General features: G+C 37.3%; 1 non-coding gene across 1 annotated transcript; it reads right to left on the reverse strand.

Annotated features, from left to right (window-relative positions):
- Window positions 1-15,594: 15,594 nt before the first annotated feature.
- Window positions 15,595-15,695, reverse strand: LOC117086644. Its single transcript, XR_004438508.1, has one exon. It is a non-coding gene; the product is annotated as a small nucleolar RNA U13 (small nucleolar RNA).
- Window positions 15,696-24,124: the final 8,429 nt, after the last annotated feature.

Below are 24,124 nucleotides of genomic sequence, written 5' to 3' on the forward strand. Positions count from 1 at the left end.
GTTTCCAGCTGCATCCATGTCCCTACAAAGGACACAAATTCATCCTTTTTATGGCTGGATAATATTCCATGGTGTATATGTGCCACATTTTCTTAATCCAGTGTGTCACTGATGGACATTTGGGTTGGTTCTAAGTCTTTGCTATTGTGAATAGTGCCGCAATAAACATGCATGTGCATGTGTCTTTATAGCAGCATGATTTATAATCCTTTGGGTATATACCCAGTAGTGGGATGGCTGGGTCATATGGTACATCTAGTTCTAGATCCTTGAGGAATCGCCATACTGTTTTCCATAATGGTTGAACTAGTATACAATCCCACCAACAGTGTAAAAGTGTTCCTATTTCTCCACATCCTCTCCAGCACCTGTTGTTTCCTGACTTTTTAATGATCGCCATTCTAACTGGTGTGAGATGGTATCTCATTGTGGTTTTGATTTGCATCTCTCTGATGGCCAGTGATGATGAGCATTTTTTCATGTGTCTGTTGGCTGTATGAATGTCTTCTTTTCAGAAATGTCTGTTCATATCCTTTGCCCACTTTTTGATGGGGTTGTTTGTTTTTTTCTTGTAAATTTGTTTGAGTTCTTTGTAGATTCTGGATATTAGCCCTTTGTCAGATGAGTAGATTGCAAAAGTTTTCTCCCATTCTGTAGGTTGCCTGTTCACTCTGATGGTAGTTTCTTTTGCTGTGCAGAAGCTCTTTAGTTTAATTAGATCCCATTTGTCAATTTTCGCTTTTGCTGCTGTTGCTTTTGGTGTTTTAGACATGAAGTCCTTGCCCATGCCTATGTCCTGAATGGTACTACCTAGGTTTTCTTCTAGGGTTTTTATGGTATTAGGTCTAACATTTAAGTCTCTAATCCATCTTGAATTAATTTTCGTATAAGGAGTAAGGAAAGGATCCAGTTTCAGCTTTCTACTTATGGCTAGTCAATTTTCCCAGCACCATTTATTAAATAGGGAATCCTTTCCCCATTTCTTGTTTCTCTCAGGTTTGTCAAAGATCAGATGGCTGTAGATATGTGGTATTATTTCTGAGGACTCTGTTCTGTTCCATTGGTCTACATCTCTGTTTTGGTACCAGTACCATGCTGTTTTGGTTACTGTAGCCTTGTAGTATAGTTTGAAGTCAGGTAGCACGATGCCTTCAGCTTTGTTCTTATGACTTAGGAGTGTCTTGGCAATGCGGACTCTTTTTTGGTTCCATATGAACTTTAAAGCCGTTTTTTCCAATTCTGTAAAGAAACTCATTGGTAGCTTGATGGGGATGGCATTGAATCTATAAATAACCTTGGGCAGTATGGCCATTTTCACGATATTGATTCTTCCTATCCATGAGCATGGTATGTTCTTCCATTTGTTTGTGTCCTCTTTTATTTCACTGAGCAGTGGTTTGTAGTTCTCCTTGAAGAGGTCCTTCACATCCCTTGTAAGTTGGATTCCTAGGTATTTTATTCTCTTTGAAACAATTGTGAATGGGAATTCACTCAGCATGTGACTCTCTGTTAGTCTGTTATTATTGTATAAGAATGTTTGTGATTTTTGCACATTGATTTTGTATCCTGAGATTTTGCTAAAGTTGCTTATCAGCTTAAGGAGATTTTGGGCTGAGACGATGGGGTTTTCTAAATATACAATAATTTCATCTGCAAACAGAGACAATTTGACTTCTTCTTTTCCTAATTGAATACCCTTTATTTCTTTCTCTTGCCTGATTGCCCTGGCCAGAACTTCCAACACTATGTTGAATAGGAGTGGTGAGAGAGGGCATTCCTGTCTTGTGCCAGTTTTCAAAGGGAATGCTTCCAGCTTTTGCCCATTCAGTACGATATTGGCTGTGTGTTTGTCATAAATAGCTCTTATTATTTTGAGATACGTTCCATAAATACCGAATTTATTGAGAGTTTTTAGAATGAAGGGCTGTTGAATTTTGTCAAAGGCCTTTTCTGCATCGATTGAGATAATCATGTGGTTTTTGTCTTTGGTTCTGTTTATATGCTGGATTACATTTATTGATTTGCATATACTGAACCAGCCTTGCATCCCAGGGATGAAGCCCACTTGATCATGGTGGATAAGCTTTTTGATGTGCTGCTGAATCCAGTTTGCCAGTATTTTATTGAAGATTTTTGCATCGATGTTCATCAGGGATATTGGTCTAAAATTTTCTTTTTTTGTTGTGTCTCTGCCAGGCTTTGGTATCAGGATGATGTTGACCTCATAAAATGAGTTAGGGAGGATTCCCTCTTTTTCGATTGATTGGAATAGTTTCAGAAGGAATGGTACCAGCTCCTCCTTGTACTTCTGGTAGAATTCAGCTGTGAATCCATCTGGTCCTGGACTTTTTTTGGTGGGTAGGCTATTGATTGTTGCCTCAATTTCAGAGCCTGCTATTGGTCTATTCAAGGATTCAACTTCTTCCTGGTTTAGTCTTGGAAGAGTGTAAGTGTCCAGGAAATTATCCATTTCTTCTAGATTTTCTAGTTGATTTGCGTAGAGGTGTTTATAGTATTCTCTGATGGTAGTTTGTATTTCTGTGGGGTCCATGGTGATATCCCCTTTATCATTTTTTATTGCGTCTATTTGATTCTTCTCTCTTCTTTATTATTCTTGCTAGTGTTCTGTCAATTTTGTTGATTTTTTTAAAAAACCAACTCCTGGATTCATTGATTTTTTGGAGGGTTTTTTGTGTCTCTATCTCCTTCACTTCTGCTCTGATCTTAGTTATTTCTTGCCTTCTGCTAGCTTTTGAATGTGTTTGCTCTTGCTTCTCCAGTTCTTTTAATTGTGATGTTAGAGTGTCAATTCTAGATCTTTCCAGCTTTCTCTTGTGGGCATTTGGTGCTATAAATTTCCCTCTACACACTGCTTTAAATGTGTCCCAGAGATTCTGGTATGTTGTATCTTTGTTCTCATTGGTTTCAAAGAACATCTTTATTTCTGCCTTCATTTCGTTATGTACCCAGTAGTCATTCGGGAGCAGGTTGTTCAGTTTCCATGTAGTTGAGCGGTTTGGATTGAGTTTCTTAGTCCTGAGTTCTAGTTTGATTGCACTGTGGTCTGAGAGACAGTTTGTTATAATTTCTGTTCTTGTACATTTGCTGAGGAGTGCTTTACTTCCAATTATGTGGTCAATTTTGGAATAAGTGCGATGTGGTGCTGAGAAGAATGTATATTCTGTTGATTTGGGGTGGAGAGTTCTATAGATGTCTATTAGGTCCGCTTGGTGCAGAGATGAGTTCAATTCCTGGATATCCTTGTTAACTTTCTGTCTCGTTGATCTGTCTAATGTTGACAGTGGAGTGTTGAAGTCTCCCATTATTATTGTATGGGAGTCTAAGTCTGTTTGTAGGTCTCTAAGGACTTGCTTTATGAATCTGGGTGCTCCTGTATTGGGTGCATATATATTTAGGAGAGTTAGCTCTTCCTGTTGAATTGATCCCTTTACCATTATGTAATGGCCTTCTTTGTCTCTTTTGATCTTTGATGGATTAAAGTCTATTTTATCAGAGACTAGGATGGCAATCCCTGCTTTTTTTTGTTCTCCATTTGCTTGGTAGATCTTCCTCCATCCCTTTATTTTGAGCCTATGTATGTCTCTGCATGTGAGATGGGTCTCCTGAATACAGCAGACTGATGGGTCTTGACTCTTTATCCAGTTTGCCAGTCTGTGTCTTTTAATTGCAGCATTTAGTCCATTAACATTTAAGGTTAATATTGTTATGTGTGAACTTGATCCTGCCATTATGATATTAACTGGTTATTTTGCTCGTTAGTTGATGCAGTTTCTTCCTAGCCTCGATGGTCTTTACATGTTGGCATGTTTTTGCAATGGCTGGTACCGGTTGTTCCTTTCCATGTTTAGTGCTTCCTTCAGGGTCTCTTGTAAGGCAGGCCTGGTGGTGACAAAATCTCTAAGCATTTACTTATCTGTAAAGGATTTTATTTCTCCTTCACTTATGAAACTTAGTTTGGCTGGATATAAAATTCTGAGTTGAAAATTCTTTTCTTTAAGAACATTGAATATTGGCCCCCACTCTCTCCTGGCTTGTAGAGTTTCTGCCGAGAGGTCTGCTGTTAGTCTGATGGGCTTCCCTTCGTGGGTAACCCGACCTTTCTCTCTGGCTGCCCTTAAGATTTTTTCCTTCTTTTCATCTTTGGTGAATCTGGCAATTATGTGTCTTGGAGTTGCTCTTCTCGAGGAGTATCCTTGTGGCGTTCTCTGTATTTCCTGAATTTGAATGTTGGCCTGCCCTACTAGGTTGGGGAAGTTCTCCTGGATGATATCCTGAAGAGTGTTTTCCAAGTTGGTTCCATTTTCCCCCTCACTTTCAGGCACCCCAATCAGACGTAGATTTGGTCTTTTTACATAATCCCATACTTCTTGCAGGCTTTGTTCATTTCTTTTTCTTCTCTTTTCTTTTGGTTTCTCTTCTCGCTTCATTTCATTCATTTGTTCCTCAATCGCTGATACTCTTTCTTCCAGTTGATCGAGTCGGTTACTGAAGCTTGTGAATTTGTCACGTATTTCTCGTGTCATGGTTTTCATCTCTGTCATTTCATTTATGACCTTCTCTGCATTAATTATTCTAGCTATCAATTCTTCCACTCTTTTTTCAAAATTTTTAGTTTCTTTGCGCTGGGTATGTAATTCCTCCTTTAGCTCTGAGAAGTTTGATGGACTGAAGCCTTCTTCTCTCATTTCATCAAAGTCATTCTCTCACCAGCTTTGATCCATCGCTGGTGATGGGCTGTGCTCCTTTGCAGGGGGAGATGCGCTCTTATTTCTTGAATTTCCAGCTTTTCTGCCCTGCTTCTTCCCCATCTTCGTGGTTTTATCTGCCTCTGGTCTTTGATGATGGTGACGTACTGATGGGGTTTTGGTATAGGTGTTCTTCCTGTTTGATAGTTTTCCTTCTAATAGTCAGGACCCTCAGCTGTAGGTCTGTTGGAGATTGCTTGAGGTCCACTCCAGACCCTGTTTTCCTGGGTGTCAGCAGCAGAGGTTGCCGAAGATAGAATATTGCTGAACAGCGAGTGTACCTGTCTGATTCTTACTTTGGAAGCTTCCTCTCAGGGGTGTACTCCACCCTGTGAGGTGGGGTGTCAGACTGCCCCTAGTGGGGGATGTCTCCCAGTTAGGCTACTCAGGGGTCAGGGACCCACTTGAGCAGGCAGTCTGTCCCTTCTCAGATCTCAACCTCCGTGTTGGGAGATCCACTGCTCTCTTCAAAGCTGTCAGACAGAGTCGTTCGCGTCTGCACAGGCCTCTGCTGCTTCCCCTTTTGTTGTTTAGTTGTGCCCTGTCCCCAGAGGTGGAGTCTACAGAGACAGGCAGGTTTCCTTGAGCTGCTGTGAGCTCCACCCAGTTCGAGCTTCCCAGCGGCTTTGTTTACCTACTTAAGCCTCAGCAATGGTGGGCGCCCCTCCCCCAGCCTCACTGCTGCTGTTTCGGTTAGATCGCAGACTGCTGTGCTAGCAATGAGGGAGGCTCTGTGGCCGTGGGACCTTCCCGGCCAGGTGTGGGTATAATCTCCTGGTGTGCCCGTTTGCTTAAAGCGCAGTATTGGGGTGGGAATTACCCGATTTTCCAGGTGTTGTGTGTCTCAGTTCCCCTGGCTAGGAAAAGGGATTCCCTTCCCCCTTGCGCTTCCCAGGTGAGGCAATGCCTCGCCCTGCTTCAGCTCTCGCTGGTCGGGCTGCAGCAGCTGACCAGCACCAATTGTCCGGCACTCCCCAGTGAGATGACCCCAGTACCTCAGTTGAAAATGCAGAAATCACCGGTCTTCTGTGTCGCTCGCGCTGGGAGTTGGAGACTAGAGCTGTTCCTATTCGGCCATCTTGCTCTGCCCCCCCTCAGTAGTATTTTTAAATTCTTCTTGTTGAGGTCTTTCACCTCCTTGGTTAGCTGTGTTCCTGGGTATTTTGTTCTTTTTAAGGCTATAGTAAGTGGAATTTTGTTCTTAATTTAGCTCTTAACTTGAATGTTATTGGTGTTTAGAAATGCTACTGATTTTTGTACATTGATTTTATATCCTGAAAGTTTACTGAAGTTGTTTATCAGTTCTAGGACCCTTTGGGCAGAGACTATGGGGTTTTCTAAATATAAATCATATCATCTGTGAAGAGAGATAGTTTGACTTCTCCTCTTCCTATTTGCATGTCTTTTATTTCTTTCTCTTACCTGATTGCTTTGGCTAGGACTTTCAGTACTATTTTGAATAGGAGTGATGAGATTGGAAATCCTTGTCTTGCTCTGGTTTTCAAGGGGAATGTGACCAACTTTTGTCCTTTCAGTATGAACATGATATTGGCTGTGAGTTTGTCATAGATGGCTCTTATTATTTTGAGGTATGTTCCTTTGATGCTTAGTTTGTTGAGGATTTTTATCACAGAGGAATGTTTAATTTTATTGTAAGCCCTTTTGGTGTCTATTGAGATGATCATGTGGTTTTGGTTTTTAGGTCTGTTTATGTAACGAATCACATTTATTGACTTATGCATGTTGAACTAACACTGCATTTCAGAAACAAAGCCTACTTATGGTGAATTAGCTTTGTGATGTGCTGCTGGATTTGGACTGCTAGTATTTTTTTTTTTTAAGGATTTTTGTATCTATGTTCATCAGAGATATTAGCCTGAAGTTTTATTATTATTCTGTTGTTGTGTCTCTGTCAGTTTTTGCTATCAGAATGATGCTGGCCTCATTGAATCAGTTAGGGAGGAGTCCCTTCTCCTAGATTTTTTGAAATAGCATCAGTCAGATTGATACTAGCTCTTCTTTGTATGTCTGGTAGAATTCAGCTGTAATTTAATTTGTTTCAGGGTTTTTTTGGTTGGTAGATTTTGTATTAACAATTCAATTTCAGGACTTATTATTGTTCTGTTCGGGATTTCAATTTATTCCTGATTCAACATTGTGTGTAGTTTTTGGGATACCATTAGCTTCACAATTCTTTAATAACTACAGAAACCAAGAATCATCGCATATGTAAAGTAACTCTTTTATTCATACTACGTAGATTCCTACCTACTTCATTTGGAGAAAATATATGAAAATGCACAGGAGATTTTAGTTCAATTTTCTGAGACATTAAATTTTAACATAGGAAGTATGTTATAATGTAGCCTATAAGAGGACAAAAGCATAGAAGTTTAAGCCTCATAAACAACTTTTAGTTATCTACTAGATCAGTGTGACGTATAGAAAAATCTCAGGTGTTAGAACCAAGCAAACTTGGTTTAAATTCTAGCCTCAACACTTACTAGCCATGTGGCCTTTGTCAATACATATTATGCCTCTGGACCTTAATGTCCTTATGTGTAAAATGTGTATAGGGTTGATGTGAAGGTCAGGTGATATGTATCAAACACTTAGTGTGATACCTCCGGAAGTGAAAAAGAAGGATAAATTATGTATGGGGCAAGAATCTTATGACCCCTTCTGTTTCCTCCAACTCCACCTCTTTTCACAACTACTACCCCACCTGTCACGACCCTGATTTCTCCTTAATCCTCATTGTTCTGCTGCTGAAAACACTCAGTAACTTTCCCTGAGTGTGTTGGATCTTTTGCCTTGGCTGAAAGAACTGGAAACATGAGTTTCCAGTTCTTGCCATCAGTTCTGGTTTTAAATAAACACTACACAGCAAAGTTTGGGACCTAGTATCTCAAGATGTCACTGAAGAAACTGGATGACACAACCCAGAAGTGCAAGGGCAATATCTCCTTGTGGGACAAAAATTTGACCACTGGGAAACAGCAGTTGGGAAGAATCTTGGCAGACAAATACTCTCTACATCCTGTTTTCTTACAGGATAGTTTCTCCTTGCCACCCAAAAGGAGAATATCCAATTAGACATGCCTTCTGAGTAATACGTGTGTATTTTCATCATTTGGCTTGAAGCAGTAGGCAGTATCATTTCAGAGCACATCCTTCCTGGTCAGGAATACTTAGACATGCATTACAGAAGGGTTCAGGTCTACATGATATTGCCATCACTTCCCATCTTGGGCTAAGACGCTTTTATGCAGATTCTGGGCAAGAAATTGCTAAGGCCTGTGACACAAACTGATACACTAACAGAAAACTCATTTCTTATTCATAGTGTCCCTGAAAACCTCTTGCAGATTAGCCTCTCTGGAAAGCTGGAAATAGTAACATAGAGAAGAAACATTCCAGTTGTGTGTTTCATCTCAGTGAGGAATTATTATTATTATTATTATTTTGAGATGGAGTCTCACTCTGTCGCCCAGGCTGGAGTGCAGTGGCTGGATCTCGGCTCACTGCAAGCTCCGCCTCCCGGGTTCATGCCATTCTCCTGCCTCAGCCTCCCGAGTAGCCGGGACTACAGGCGCCCGCCACCTCGCCCAGCTAGTTTTTTGTATTTTTTAGTAGAGATGGGGTTTCACCGTATTAGCCAGGATGGTCTTGATCTCCTGACCTTGTGATCCACCCGTCTCGGCCTCCCAAAGTGCTGGGATTACAGGAGGAATTATTTAAGCTAGAAAACTCAAGCATCCTCACCTTCTTTTTCTCTCTCACCTTCCACATCCTATTTATTACCTATGCTGGTCAATGTAACTTATTAATACTTTCCTTGTTCTTTGTCTCATTATAGTCCAGACTCATCACTTTTCTGGACAAAATGCTCAGACCTTCTGATCTGCTAGCCTCCCATCTCACCCTACTTGAACCTTTTCTCCGAACTGCTGTCAGGTCAGTCTTTCTAAAGTATAAGGCAGATTCCTTTATGCCTCTACTAACAAATCCTCAATAATCCCTCACTGCCTTTTGCAGAAAGCCTCAGGTTAAACTCATTCTGTGACCATTCCCCAACCCCTGACCCCCTGCTATTATAGAACAATTCCGAAACAATGTAATAAATATTGCAGAGAGAAATGCTAAGTGCTATTCTCTGTTATTTGTCATAACAGTATGCACTCACGAACAGGATTAGTGCCCTTAATAAAAGAGACTACAGAGAGCTCTCTCACCCCCTTCCACCATGTGAGGGTGCAAGGAGAAGATGGCCATCTATGTACCAGGAAACTGGTCTTCACCAAATACTGAATCTGCTGGCCCCTTGATCTTGAACTTCCCAGCCTCTAGAACTGTAAGATATAAATTTCTATTGTTTAAAAGCCATCTAACTTATGTTACTTTGTTATAGCAGCCAGAACAAAGATAGTAACTTCAATTCCACCTGAAAGTAGCGTCAATTCATCTTATCAGGTAATGTCATGTTAATAGTATTACTCTGGTTTTCTTTATGGAAATAGTTTTTCATTCCTGGGAAATTAATAATAAAAGGCAAGCCAAACTTGTAGATTTATAATTTCTGTGCTAGGTTTAAGAACAAGTGACCAGCCTGGCCAATATAGTTAAACCCTCTCTCTACTAAAACTACAAAAATTAATCAGGCATGGTGGCGCACACCTGTAGCTTGAAGGAGGCAGGAGAATCGCTTGAACCCAGGAGGCAGCGGTTGCAGTGAGCCAAGATCGTGCCACTGCAGTCCAGCCTTGGTGACAGAGTGAGACTCTGTCAAAAAAAAAAAAAAAAAAGAATACGTTTTGTAATCAGTGGGATAGTCTCCTAATATTTGAATTTAAAGTGTTTGTAGCATTTAGGAGATTGTGACATATAAGGCTTGCAATTCCTAATAAACTATGTAATTAATTTTAGAGTTTTGGATTTAAATTGAATGTTATAAAATAATTTGCCAAAGTAAATAAACTGTATTGTGTGCTTAAGGTATTTGAGATTAACTATATTTATAAGTTAATTTATTAAGTGTATGATTAAAAGTGTTTAGGAAAAACATGATAGGGCTCCAAATTTTAAAGTGTTTAAAAGAAAATTGAACATAATTAGGAATGCATTTAAAATACTTAAATAATTTAATTTACTAAATTTGTAAATAGTCTAATTTTAAAAAATTGAGGTGATTGAACACTTTTCAAAGCCTCTCCCAGAAGTAATAGTTCTTATCTGCAAAACATTGACTCAATACATAAGTTTATAAGATTGACAAAAGACATAAAACCTTGAAAAAAACTAAGTCTTAAAATTTCTACTATAATAAATGAATATTAATTTAAAACTCAGGTAGCTTCAAATAGTTTATTTAAACTTGAAAGCTTTCCTCTGAAGACAAACCTGGAGATCAGAAACTCAATATCTAATTTTAAAAGTATAGGAATTTCAAGTGAAAAACCATTACAATTAGAATTAAAGTTATTTTATTTATGGTGACAACAAAAGAATAGTCTGAGAGATTTTACAAAGACTCAAAAAATATGATAGACATATACACTTTTTAGGAAAAAAATGGTTCAAATGTAAACTTTTAATGGCAAAGAGATTTATTAAAATTAAAATATCAGGAATAAAAATGCAAACATACATATTCCTTTCAGGTCTTCATCTTTACCGTCAATTTAAAACTAAAAATTCCAGACCCTGCTACGAAGATTCTAGAGTTTGGGGGCCAGTGCTTGGCTGTGTAGTGTCTTACTTAGTTTTCCTCTTCTGCTTTATTCTCAGTACTGAGAAATATGTTTTCTGGAGCCACATTCTTCATTCCATCAATTGGTTGGAATCTCTTTTTCTGAGTAAAAGTCATAATCATCCTACCGGTAATATTCTATTAAGTAGCTGTACATCAACAATGGCTTAACTCTTTATACTTTTAGGTATTGGTCTGTATGAATGACAAAGAAGAGATGTACAATAACCATTTTAATTGTCAAGTAATTTGCAAAACTTTTTAAAATAAAAATGTTATACTAAGTGATGTGAATCATTGATCACATCTTACAAAAAAACACTTACAAAACACACAAAAACTTCCATTCTAAGAGTTTATCCTTGTGCCTTGAATCAAGTAGGAAGTTAAGATTTACAGCCTCAGAAAAATTAAAATGACAGTTAACAATACAAAATTCTAAGAAATAGGAACTTATTAAAAATTGTATACTTAAGAGAAAAGAAAAATATTGCATGTGTTTCCTCTTAGAGTATTTTAGGAAGTCATTTACTTGAAAAAAATACAGAAACACTAAAACACAATGTTGGATCTACCTTTCCTGGAAAAACAATAGAGGTGCAAACACACACACAGACACACCCGCACACCCGCACACACCCTCTCTCTTTCTCTCTCTAATCTGCTCCAGTGTTTTTTTCTTCCTGGAACTTCCAAAATCATCAAGAGGTCACATTTACTTTGTTTCTAATTCCTTTGGCTCTTACTGTTTAAACAACCATCACCTTATCATTTATTACGATATTCCTTGATTTAGACAGTTTATTACGTAACTCTATAATGCTATTAGGTATCATCACTAATCATTTTATAATTTCATGTCTTATCTCTTCAACTGAGTTATAAATTATTTAATAAGAGCCTGAGTATTATTATGATTTTGGAATCTCAGAGTTTACTGATTTAAGAAATTGTGCATATCGTATTTATTGAATCAATTAATATTGCTTAAGTGAACTGGTATTTTTAATCTACGTGATCAATGGTTTCTTTCTAAACTTCCTGTATTAACTCAGAGCAAATGTTTTCTATTCCTGAGACCATCTCTAAATCCTAAAGGTCCATCTCAAGCCCATACTGCTATATGAAGCCTTCTAAAGCCCTCCAAAACCACAGACATTGACATTTTTAATCTGTACAGTTCATTTGGAAGTTTATCATGTACTTTTGGAGGATAAATCTTATATTTTAGTTTACTTAGTGCATTAAAACTTATATTTTCACATTTTGTAACCGTATTGTGAGCAGTTTGACAGCAGAAATACCACATTCTAAAGTCAGAGACCTGGCTTGGAACCACGGTTCAGTCACTGATTGGTTATGGGACCTCGATATGATGCCTGGTAGGTGCTCCCTGAATGTTTGTGGGATACATGAATACATAAGTTAAACCATCTGAGTCTCAATTTCTTCATTTATTAAGCAGGTGTAATTGTACATAACTTAGAGGAATGTTGTGAAGACTAAGAGACATACTGTGTCAAATACAATAATCTATCATATAAAATATGTTTATTTCAGGACATACTACAGGCATTTGCCTGCCTTTACATCTTCCACAAACTTAGTGTGTTTTCTTTGTTAGGATTCCCAAGACACTTTTCTTTTTGCCTTTAAAAGAAAATAAACTCAATTCATCTTTTTTTCCTTCCCTCGTTGTACCCCATTTATTGCCTTCATGACATTTACCCTGATGCATATTTTTTGGTGTTCTTAGAACTTTATTGTCAGTGTGCTTCTCTAAACATCTAACTACACTGTGTGTTGTTCACCTCTGTGACCCATGTGTATCTTGGCCAGAGCCCGCCAACCCACTTGGAACTTCTTCTGAGGCTTATCACTTTCAGGCTGATTAAATATAGGCTATACTCCTGGGTCACTTCTGTGAGTCACCCTCAGGATAAGAGGAAACAACCTCTGCTGCCAGTCCAACCCTGTGGTGAGACACCGAGAATTAATTATCCTTCCCTAGGAGGCTGTGTTGGAGGGTCCCTGGCAGGAGCTTGTGGAAATTTCCCCACCAAGGCCTAGAAGTGCATTTGCTCCCAAGAGAGGTCTATTAACTCCTTCAGAACAAACAGACTTATTCCTCAAGGACCATCTTTAGCAGGAGTGTTCTAATATTTGTGTGTATACAAATATTTGAATACATAAAAAACCACCAAAGGAATTTGTTTAAAAATTCAGATTTCCCAGATCCCACCTGTAGGAAGGCTAATTTGTGAGGAGTATCACCCGGGAATCTGCATTTAACAATCACAACTCTTTCACCTGCCCATTATGTTGATGCAGGTGGCCCCAGTTCAGGAAGGGTTGTCAGGCTACCAATAATTCTTTCCTCCACATTGGCCAGTACCTTCCTTGGCAGGGCCACGTCAGTCCCAAAGCCACATATAATACTAACTGTGCTGGTAGGATGATTTTTTTTTTTTTTTTTTTTTTTTTTGACATGGAGTTTTGTTCTTGTTGCCCAAGCTGGAGTACAATGGCGCGATCTTGGCTCACGGCAACCTCTGATTCCCGGGTTCAAGCAATTCTCCTGCCTCAGCTTTCTGAGTAGCTGGGATTACCGGCATGTGCCACCACACCCGGCTAATTTTGCATTTTTAGTAGAGACAGGGTTTCTCCATGTTGGTCAGGCTGGTCTCAAACTCCCGACCTCAGGTGATCTGCCCACCTCGGCCTCCCAAAGTGCTGGGATTATAGGCGTGAGCCACTGCACCTGGCCAATGTGATATCTTTACTACTTGATTGGTTGCTTTGGCAACATTAATTCTAGCAGAACCAGAAGCAATCAACAGACTTAGCCTTTTGGATTTTCAACAGTTTAAAAGATAGACTCATGACTACCTAAAAATAGTTTCCAGTTCTTGATGATTTCTGGTATATGTTCAGGAAAAAAAAAAAAATCAAGACATACGTGTAGTGGCTGGCAGATCTGAAGGGTCTGGGGACCATGGGAAGAATGTTGTCTTCAGGTAGCTAAACCAGTGTTCTCACAATGTTGTGAGAAGTTGGGGTGGGTGGCGGGGCATTCGTCTGTGCAGCGCCAGGAACACAATGAGCCCAGCAGATTGCATCCTGATCTAAACCCAAGTCTCACTGTGTTCAGCTCAATGATTTGTCTCACAAACACTGCTGTGACCACTATGGTGTCAGTTTATAGCCAAAACAAATTTAAATAATGATCAAAATGTGGTCAACTCTTTGAAGTTGAGAATACTATTTTACTCTCTAAGTAATTTCAAATTGTCCTTGTCCTTTCCTCATTCTATCTCCAGGTCTTTGCTGACTGAGTTTTCACTCTCCAAAATGTCTTTCTGCTTCTGTACCTGGTGAATTCCTACTTATTTTTAAAATTAAACAATTCCTCCATGAAACCCTCCTTAATTTCCAGGCAGAGCTAATTCTCTATGGGTCTTGTGTTTCTGCCTGCCTTGTGAGTGAGGCACCGGCTGTCCTGTTGGTCCTTTCTTTTTAAGAATGTTTACATGGCAAATAGCTTTGGAAGATAGATGTAATGTTTCTCTCTGAAGGAAATGGCAGATTTCCTTACCGTATGGTATGAAAGACCAACAAATTAATGTATATAAAGGCTAACAAATTAATGTATATTGGTATCAAACTGATACCAATATACATTTCCACCAATAGTAAACCTGCTTGTTTTCCCAACCCTAGCCATTATGAGTTGCAATCCATCTTTTTATTCATTATCAATCATATTTTTTCTGTTTTGCCCTCTTTGGTCTGAAGGTTGAAAGCAGAGAAAAAATAAAGTTTGAGATACCTAAAATCTTCATCCTGTCATATGACTGTAATATGAGAAAAACACTAGAGGAATACTAACCATGAAGCTGTATCTCCTAAAGAGCTTATGTGGCACTGAAGTTTTCAGGGGAAACTTGGGAAAATGCATTTTATATTTCTGGGGAAAATTACCAAATGTAGTTTATTGCCAACACCATTTGGTGTTCCAGATAAATGGGCCTTTTCTTACAATGTTGTGGTTTATATCAATTGGTGTTAACATTTCATAGTAATTTAGCAATGAGAATTAAACATTTAGAAGTGCATCCGTCTCTATTTCAATATTTTTAGAAAGCTCTAATAGTCATAAAATCAAATATTTATTTACAAGGGTGTTTGCTACAGCATTACTCGGAATAGAAAAAATAATCTAAAAATAAAATTTGAAACTACCAATAAGTACTTTATGAAATAGTTTATTTGATACCCACACATTTGATGCCCATTGTATTATTTAGTAGTTTAAAAAGTCATGTTTAAATAACAATTTTTGAGCAAGAAAATATTTCTGAAAGATTGTTAAGAGACAAAGAAGAATACACAAGAATATATATATAATATGATACCCTTTTAATGGTATATATGGAAGATATTTACACCAAAATATTCACCGTGAGTATACAAGATATGACATGGCTTGGATATGTGGCTGCCCAAATCTCATGTCAAATTGTAATCCCCAATATTGGAGGTGGGGCCTGGTGGGAAGTGATTGGATCATGGGGGCAGTTTCTCATCAATGGTTTAGCTCCATCTCTCTTGGTGCTGTTCTCATGAGAGAGTTTTCTTGAAATCTGGTTGGTTAAGTGTGTATGTGGCGCCTCTGCACCTCTCTCTTGGTCCTACCCTGGCTCTGTAAGATGGGCCTGCTTCCCGTTTGCCTTCCTCCATTATTGTAAGTTTCCTAAGGCCTCCCTAGAAGCCAAGCCAATGCCAGCATCATGCTGGTTGTACAGTCTGCAGAACTGTGAGTCAACAAACCTGTTTCCTTACAAGTTACCCAGTCTCAGGTATTTCTTTATAGTAATGCAATACATTAATACAAGATGGTTGAGATCGTGAATGAAATTTTATTGACTTCCTCTCCTCTTTTTTAGTAAAGTTTTATACTTTAATTATTCTTTATGCAATGAGACAAAGGATATATTAATGAAATAGCAAAAAACTTAAAACTAGTAGTGATCTTCCTTTAAATTTCCTAGGGAAGATGGTGTGGCCTTTTTATTTTCACACCACACAGGTAACATGCCACAGTCATAACAATTTTTGAGGGAAGCACATCTCACACATGAGCCTAAAAACCCAGTCACACTTGTGAGATACAAAAGAATCCATGTGTTCTTTTGAGAAATATAAGTAAGTTTGAGAAATACAAGTAAGTTTGAGAAAAAATAAGTAAGTACTAAAGCCATGCTAATGAATAAAGAGACTCAACATGGTGAAAATGTCTACAAATTTAATGAAAATTCAATCAAATTTCAAACAAGTTTGTGTGTATGTGTATGTGTGTGTGAATGTGTACATGTAGAAATTAACAAGATGTATCTATAATTTATATCAGAAATATAAAAATCTAAGAATAACTAAGATAATATTACAAAGGAAAAACAAACCTTACTGGCTTATACACTACTAGCTATTAAGAAATGTTGTAATTAAGCAGTTTCAGTGTGGTACTTGTGCAAGAATAGACACACAGACCAATGAAACAGATAGAGGGTCCAGAAACAGACCTACATATTCAAGGTCACTTGATTGTTGGAGTGCAGTAGGGGAACGGAAAGGATGCTTTCAATAAATGATGTTGGGTCAAGTGGATATACATATTGAACAAAATAAATTTTCATTCCTAATTTTTGTTTTCACTGTAAATAGAAATTAATTTCAGATGGACAGATGGTAGACTGAAATACGATAGGTAAAACAATGAAGTTCCTAGGTTAAAACTTAGAAGAATGCCTTTATGACCTTGACGCAATCTAGAAGCACTAACCATAAAGAAAAAGAGATACATTGGATGACATTGTAATTAAGAATGAGAGTCCATCAAATCATATTTTTAAGGCAGTGATAAGACAAGCCACAGAATGAACAAAGATATTGCAATACAGATATCACCAAAAATTTCATATACAGAATATATATTTTAAAACTCCCAAAAATGAATAGAAGAAAAATTAGATAACATAATAGACAAAGTGGGCAAAATAAATGAAAACACACTTTACAAAAGAAGATATTCAAATGACCAACCAACATAGGAAAAGTGTTCAACTTGATAAGTTCAAATGCTGATTGAAACCAATATCATTTCACAATTACAAGAATGACTAAAATGAATAAGACAAGCAATCCCAAGCGCTGGTGATTTTGTGGATCAAACAGAATTCTCCTAAATTCTTGGTGGGAATATAGGTTGATATAAATACTTTGGAATACTATTTGACTGTTTCTAGGAAAGCCGACCATGAGCATTCTTTATGACTCAGCAATTTCCTTTGTGAGCGTATGTCCAGAAGAAATGCATACATATAATTACCATAAAACATGAAGAAAATGTACATAGCAGAATTTTTTGTGCTAACATCAAACCAAAACTAACTCAAATGTCCATCAAGAATAGAATGAATGCCTAAATTGTGGAATTTTCATACAACAACAGAAAAATAATGCTACATGTAACATATATAATTTTCATAAATATAATGTTGAACAAAAGAAGCCAGTATAAACTGTATTATTTCACTAGTATAAATAAAAAGCAGGAAAAAAGTAATCTGTGTGTTGTATACGAGCATAGTGGCTATCCTTGGAAGAGTAGTGCCTGGTAAGGGGCATAAAGGTACTGATAATGTTTTATGTATTGATTTACATGCTGTTTATCTAGTATGTTCACTTGTAAAATTTCACTAAGCTGAACACTTGAATGTGTGTTATACTTTAATAAAATGTATACTTTAAAAGAAGTTGCTAAAGGAACCGTTTGTATGTTTATATCAAGCTGCCTGGTGGAAAAATTAGTTAGAACATGATTTAAAAGCATTTTTTTAAGCTTAAGATAAACCTAGTTGCCAAAAACCCAACGTGGCCTCAAGCTTCTATGTGTGTTGAAGTCTTGAGAAGTAGACAGGATACAGGTTCCAAACATATTTTCTTCTTCAAGTTTCCTGATCTCTGACTTGGCTCTTCCAGTAAGTTCTTGACTTGGCCCCTCTTGGTAATTGTCTGATTTTGGTGCTCTGGTCCTTGACTTCCTGCCTGACTCCAGCTTGGCTCAGCCCCAGTGTGTGATGCCAGGTCCCAGTTCATGACTGACTTTTTATCTGAATCGACTCATGGTTTCATCTCCCCAGTTTTTGTCCCACACCAACAGTCTTTGATAAGCTTCCAACATGGGTTGATGAAATTACTTTTCAGATAAACCTTGAGAGAAAAAATTAAAATATTGAAAAAGGTTTGTTTTGTAGAGAAGAATAGATTTTCTCTCCATTATGACTTGTATAAAAGAAACAAAAGCAGAAACAAACCTTTTGCTTTACTGTCTTTTTTCTGTGATAGAGATTCTTTGCTTTGTTAGAAACAAAAAGCAAAGAATCACAGAAAAAATATAGTAAGGCAAGAGTTGTAAGCACAGATGCCCAAAGAAGTCAGGCAGACTTTCTTTTAAAGGTTTAACTTTTATATAAAATGAACTTTTCTATTAAAAGAAAAACATGATTTTTTCAATTTTTTTCTAGAATTATATAGCTCTCAGCCTAAATTTGTAACACAGAGAAATATATGCTTACTATATACATGAAAAATAACAGTGCAAATACCTATAAAATTAATAATATTTAATATTAATAAATACCTATTGCCTTTTAGGGCAAACGTGGACTGTAGTAAGTTGTAGAGCCTATGCCTTATCTATAGTAAGTAGCTGCTATTCTCGTCCGTGTGTGTGATACTGTGGAGAAGTGCAGAGCTAATACAAGAAGAGATAGAACCTATGCTTTTAGGTAAAATCTCCTGGTTTGTAAATTTTAATTAAAACAATTTAAAAGTCTGTGAATGTCAAATAAAATATGTTTGGAGCTGGATTTAGCTCAGAGACAATTAGTTTGTAACCTCTTCTAAGGGCTAGTTGTATATTCAAGATCTCTTCATTAAAGAAATTCCAGAGGACTCTTCACGATGAAAGTAACTAGAGATTTCAGTGTCCTGTACAAGTCTTAGACCAATCAAGGAAGAGTCAATGTCAACCACTTTTTTTTTCCCTCAGATTCAGAGACAGAATCAGCTTTAAGCAGATTAGCCTATTCATTCGTTTATTTATTAACTCAACAGGCATTTATTTGGCAGCTGCTCTTTCCAGATGTACCTCAACTTGTTTCAATTTAAATTATTTAATTATTTTCAAGTGGAAAACCAAATGAAAACAAATTCACAAATAACAAAAGATTTTGCTTAAATGATAGCCCTAGGCTTAAGTTTCAAAACCATGACCGCTCTTTGGAAAAATTTCTGTGCATCAATTGGCTTTTATGGTAGTAACTTAGAGGTTATTCAAGGAATCTAGAAGAAAATTAAAAGCCTCTGAAAGCTGACGTTTCCAACCAAAGTTATGTGTTTGTTCAATTCACATTCAAAATAGAGTAATAGGGAAAAAAAGACTCAGTAGGCACAAGCAATTAAATAAATGAATGCATGCAGAATGACATTTAGAAGTGAAAATAGCAATTAGGGCTAAGGTTCTAAGGGCCAAGGAGAATTTTAAGAGCAAAATTTTGTACATATCTAAGTTGGCTCACTATTCCACTTCCAAGTCTACTTTTGTTTTAAAGGGAAAGGCATAAAGAATAAAATGTCAGTCACCCCAAATTTTTTTTTTTTTTTTTTTTTTTACTTTTTTTGTGTGTGTGCTTTTTCTTCCCTAATAGGAGGAGAGTTGAGATTACTACTCTTTTCTCTTGTTATTGTCTCTGGGGTCTAGTTTTTCCTTCTATAGGCCAATCTTTAATAAATATTTTTCTTCTCACAATGTCACTTGAAGAACCCAAACACTAATTCTTTTAAATGACAATGATTATCCTTTTATGCAACATCAATTCTCCAAGCTACTCGGGGGCTTCCCAGAGAAGATGTTGAAGCTGCCAACTCAACTCTCATTGAGTGGAGTCACTGTGAATTCTTTCCTGGAACCAAAGTGCGTCTTTTCCGAACTCTGTTTACAAAATTCAATTTCTTCACTCTTCAGTTCCAATACAGCTTCTAACAAAGACAAACGAGCACATTCTTTAGCAATTCCAAGGTCAAGATCATGGGACAAAAGGGCTCTGTGGTTTGTTTCTCCTTACCAATATCTTGTGCAGATGAAAAAGAGCTGGTAAAGATGAAAAAGGGCTGGTAAATTTCCTTATAATAAGGTAGTCAAACTCATGTTTGATTCAGAGAAAAAAACTGTGGACTGTATTTTGTTTGTTTAGCCCTCATCCTAAGTAAAAAAGAATGGAAATGCTTGGTAAGCTCTCCCTGGCAAGCTCTCCCTGTCTGCCTGTAACCTTCCTGAGCCTGTATTCCTTTCTCCATACCTGCTTCTCCTGGCCTCACATCTGCTGATTTATGAGCATAGGATGATGCTTTGGTGACAATAGGATATGGCTCCCTGCTTCCTAGATTTCTCTGCAATGACATTTTCTAGAAGACAGTCTCTGAAGGTTACCTAGCATGATTTTTTTAAAGTCCTAGATTTCGAGTCAGAATTCTAGCTGGATAAATCAATCTCTATAGCTATAGTTTCCTTATCTGTATAATGGGGTTAAATATCCACATCACACAATTGAAATAAAAATTAAATTAATTGAAAAATATAAAATATCCAGAATGGTGCTTTGTGCAAAGGAAGTTCTCTATCAATGATGGTTGAATTTGAATTCCTAACAGAAATGGTATCTTGAACATTGATCATGTATTATTTGCAAAACTTCAAGAGAAGAATCAATGCAAATTATCCATAATATGTCTCTTTTCTTTCTCCAAAAAGAACTGAATATGTTACAATGTTAGTAAACTAAACACAAATTATTTTGTCAAAATAGACACAGACTTCCAAGTTGTATAGTTAGTAACACTATCACTGGAAAACTCACATTTTTCCCCAAAGAAACCAATACAAGCTTTGAAATTCCAAATTCAACTATCCAGAAAATTAATATAAAGGTCAATATGGGACAATCTTTCTAGTTAAAAATACTATTTTTTTCCACTCAACCATTTTAGAAATCTGAAAAATAGGTTAACTATATTTTAAACATTCACTTTGGTCTATCTGGTTCTTCCATGGTTAAAAGGTTATGGGATCTAGCCAGGCTTTTCTCTGGAATCAAGGATCATTGTCTGAGAAAGATCAAAACAGCTCACTGTCTTGAGAGACTGACAGTTTGTCCTCTTCACTGAGCCTCTGCAGGGAAAACTGCAGACATGTACTTTAAAAACATTCTGCTGAAGTACAACATACCTACAGGAAAGTATGTACGTCCTAAGTGTTCAGCACAACAAATTTTCACAAAGTAATCACATTTGCATAACCAGAACCCAAATAAAAAATCAGGATAACAACAGGATCTCAGAAACGCCCCCATGCTCCCTCCAGCACTGCCCATCCAGGGTAACCTAGCAGCATAGAGGAGTTCCCCTAGTTTTTGTGTTATATAAAATGATTCATACGGTATGTGCTCTTTTTTGGTCTGGCTTTTTTTGCTCAACACCATGTCTGTGAGACTCCTCCACATTTTTGCATGTATCTGTAGATCGATGTAGCATTTCACTGTGTGGATAGATCACATTGTGTGGATAGATCACATTTGTTTAACTATCATGCTGATGGGTACTGGGGATTGCCCTCTCACACCCAGTTTTTGAGTTTTACAACTAATACTGCAATATGCATTTCAGTGATTGTATTTTGAGGAGCATATCGCATGTTACTTTGTTGGTTATATACCTAAAAGTGGAATTGCCAGATCAAAAAATAAGGATGCCTTTAGCTTTAGTAGATAATAAATAATAACTGTACAAAGTGGCTATTTCAAAATATACTCTTAACTGCATTATATGAGAATTCTGATTGATCCACATTTTCATTAATCCTTACTATTAGCAGTCTTTTTTAATATTAGCCATTCTTGTTTGCATATAGTGTTATTATATAGAAATCTCATGTGTATTTATTTTCAAATACATTTATTTGTATGAAGAAAAAAGTGATATATCATTCTGATTCTGAAGAAGTGCAATCAGAGAAGGAATTTTTAGAATCAATAACCAAACTCCCACAGAGATGAACCACCATCATATTCTTCACGCAGACATTTGAGCACAGCACAGCTGTGAGCTATTGGTCACAGCTTAGAGCTTTTGAGACCAAGGCTTAGGTAGACTGAAGCCACAAATGAGTGGGTTAACTTTCCATGAAATAATTATTTTCCTCTTCAGAAGTGGCATACCTAATGTTTGCTAGCAACCTTGTAAATAGAGGTCAGCCATTCTTAAGAACTGTGGAATACAGTAGGTGGATGGATCACTGCAAAACCATCAAGGAGATCACAAAACCTCATAGTTATGAACTCTATGATTATGTAACCTCTGTAAAATTCACCATTATATACTTGACATAGAATTCATTTTACTCTCTTGATGTACTTATTAAACATGTAGTCTGGAACCCAGCTCTCAAGATTTGTTCTGAGTCTACACTTACTAGCTGTCTGACCTTGCCCAAGTTTCTTAGCTTCTCTGTGCCTCAGTTTTCTCATATACAAAATGTAGATTATATAGCATCTACCTGAAATGGTGTAATGAGGATTAAATGCAAGTTAAATGAGTTATATAAAGTGCTTAGAACATGTCTAGCATATTGTAGGCATTATATAAACATTTGCCATGATTTCACAGTATTACAGCATTAAACTATGTTCCATCAACTAAGATAACTCCCGAGTGGTCCTTAAATCTGGTATTAACATGTGGGCAGATTCTCCTCCCAGAGAATTTCATAGACAAAGAAGGAGAGGTTACCAGCCTCAAGCTGAATCAGAAGTCATGAATTACCAAGTCAACCACGCTGATAAGTATGACTTCTGAATCTCTTGCATTTGTGAGATTCTCTAACTCTGAAATTTAGAAAGCCAGGAAGTGAGTTTTTGGACAAGAGAGATGGTTTACTATCTGGGCTTGCTGACTTTTTAATCTTTGAACTTCTTGCCTGTTTCAAAGTCTGGGGATGAAATAGACCATTTAACCCAGATAGAGAAGAGCTATCCTTAGAGACCTTTTCTAGAAGTCAGTTGGGAAATAAAGATTAGTCTATCTAAGCAGTTGTATCTGTTAGGATGAAATAATAGAAAACCCAACTCAAAATGACTTAAATGATGACGGAAAATTGTCTGTGGATAATCAGGCTTCAGGCATCTTTTGATCAGTGCTCTAACCCTATTTCTCTGAAATTGATTCAGCAATATCCTCCTCCATGCCTCAACGTGGGTTCCAGAAAAATCATGGTTACATGCTTCCTTGTTCATATCCAAGGTCAGAGAGAGCATCTCTTCCCAATTAAACCAAAGTCCTAGGCAGCACCACAACTGGACCTGCAAGATTGACTCTTAGGCAAGTGTTATGGTGAAGAGGACAGAAACGACTTAAGTGGCCTAATATAACCAGGGTACACCTTGGAACTTAGGATAAGGTAAATCACATCTAAATCTCAATAGCACATGCTTGGAGAAGTGTGGAATCAATATGGGGATGGATGGGGACAAAAATGATGTCACTTCATAAGAGGAGGTTGTAGCATTAACATAGATGTGGTGGATTGAGATAAGAAGTAAAGAGAAGGGTAGGCATTGGGGCCCCATAAAGATCATACCTGAGACTGGTTTTATTTCACCTGTTCATAAAATAATTAGGAAGAAAGAACCAAGACTGGAGATTGGATGAATCCTCCAATTTGCTGATAATACTAACATTCTTATAGCAAAACGCATAAATTGGAAATAAACTGGGCTGAGCTCCCATATTTGGTGTTTGGCCTGCACTTTACCAGAATGGATCCAGGCGGGCCTAAAGAATGCGGTGAATAAACAAGATTTACGCAAGGTCTCTGCCTAGAACTCAGTCTTTTTCCAGCACTTTTCCTAGCTCCTGGCCATAGGAATAGAACTGGAGGAGGGGCTTTGGATATTTCCTCCCAAAATACAGACAGAGGAGAGTGGACCTGACTACTGGTCACTTTATCTCATTCAAGATGGAAAGATTTGGAAATTCAAAAAACAAAATTATTTCCCTGGTCATTTTGTGCTAATAAGTTTTTAAGTTTCACTGTCCCATTATACATTTTTAAATAATTTCAATTATAAAAAATTCACTATCAGAACGGAGAAGATTAGTATGACTCTAAAATACCAAAGCTATATTTTGGAAGAAATTTCTCAATACACAAGCAGACATGAGATTTTCTCTATTGCTACTTGTTTTTTGGTGAGTCGGATCTCAGGAGCAGAGTTGTAGCCATCATTGTCTTCACTTTATGCCATATTGTCATTATCATTATTGGTCTATTTACAGACATCTTCCTTTTGTTTACATTAATTTATTTAACATTTATTTATTCATTCATAAAATTTATGTTGCCTTGGATGCACCTGTCCTAGTTGCTGTTTAAAACTCTACAGTTTGGATCTCACACATTTTACCTCTCAAATCCCCCAGTGGTGAACTTGCA

Source organism: Trachypithecus francoisi, unplaced genomic scaffold (assembly GCF_009764315.1).
Source record: "Trachypithecus francoisi isolate TF-2019V2 unplaced genomic scaffold, Tfra_2.0 Contig00586, whole genome shotgun sequence".
NCBI classification, from domain to species: Eukaryota; Metazoa; Chordata; class Mammalia; order Primates; family Cercopithecidae; genus Trachypithecus; species Trachypithecus francoisi.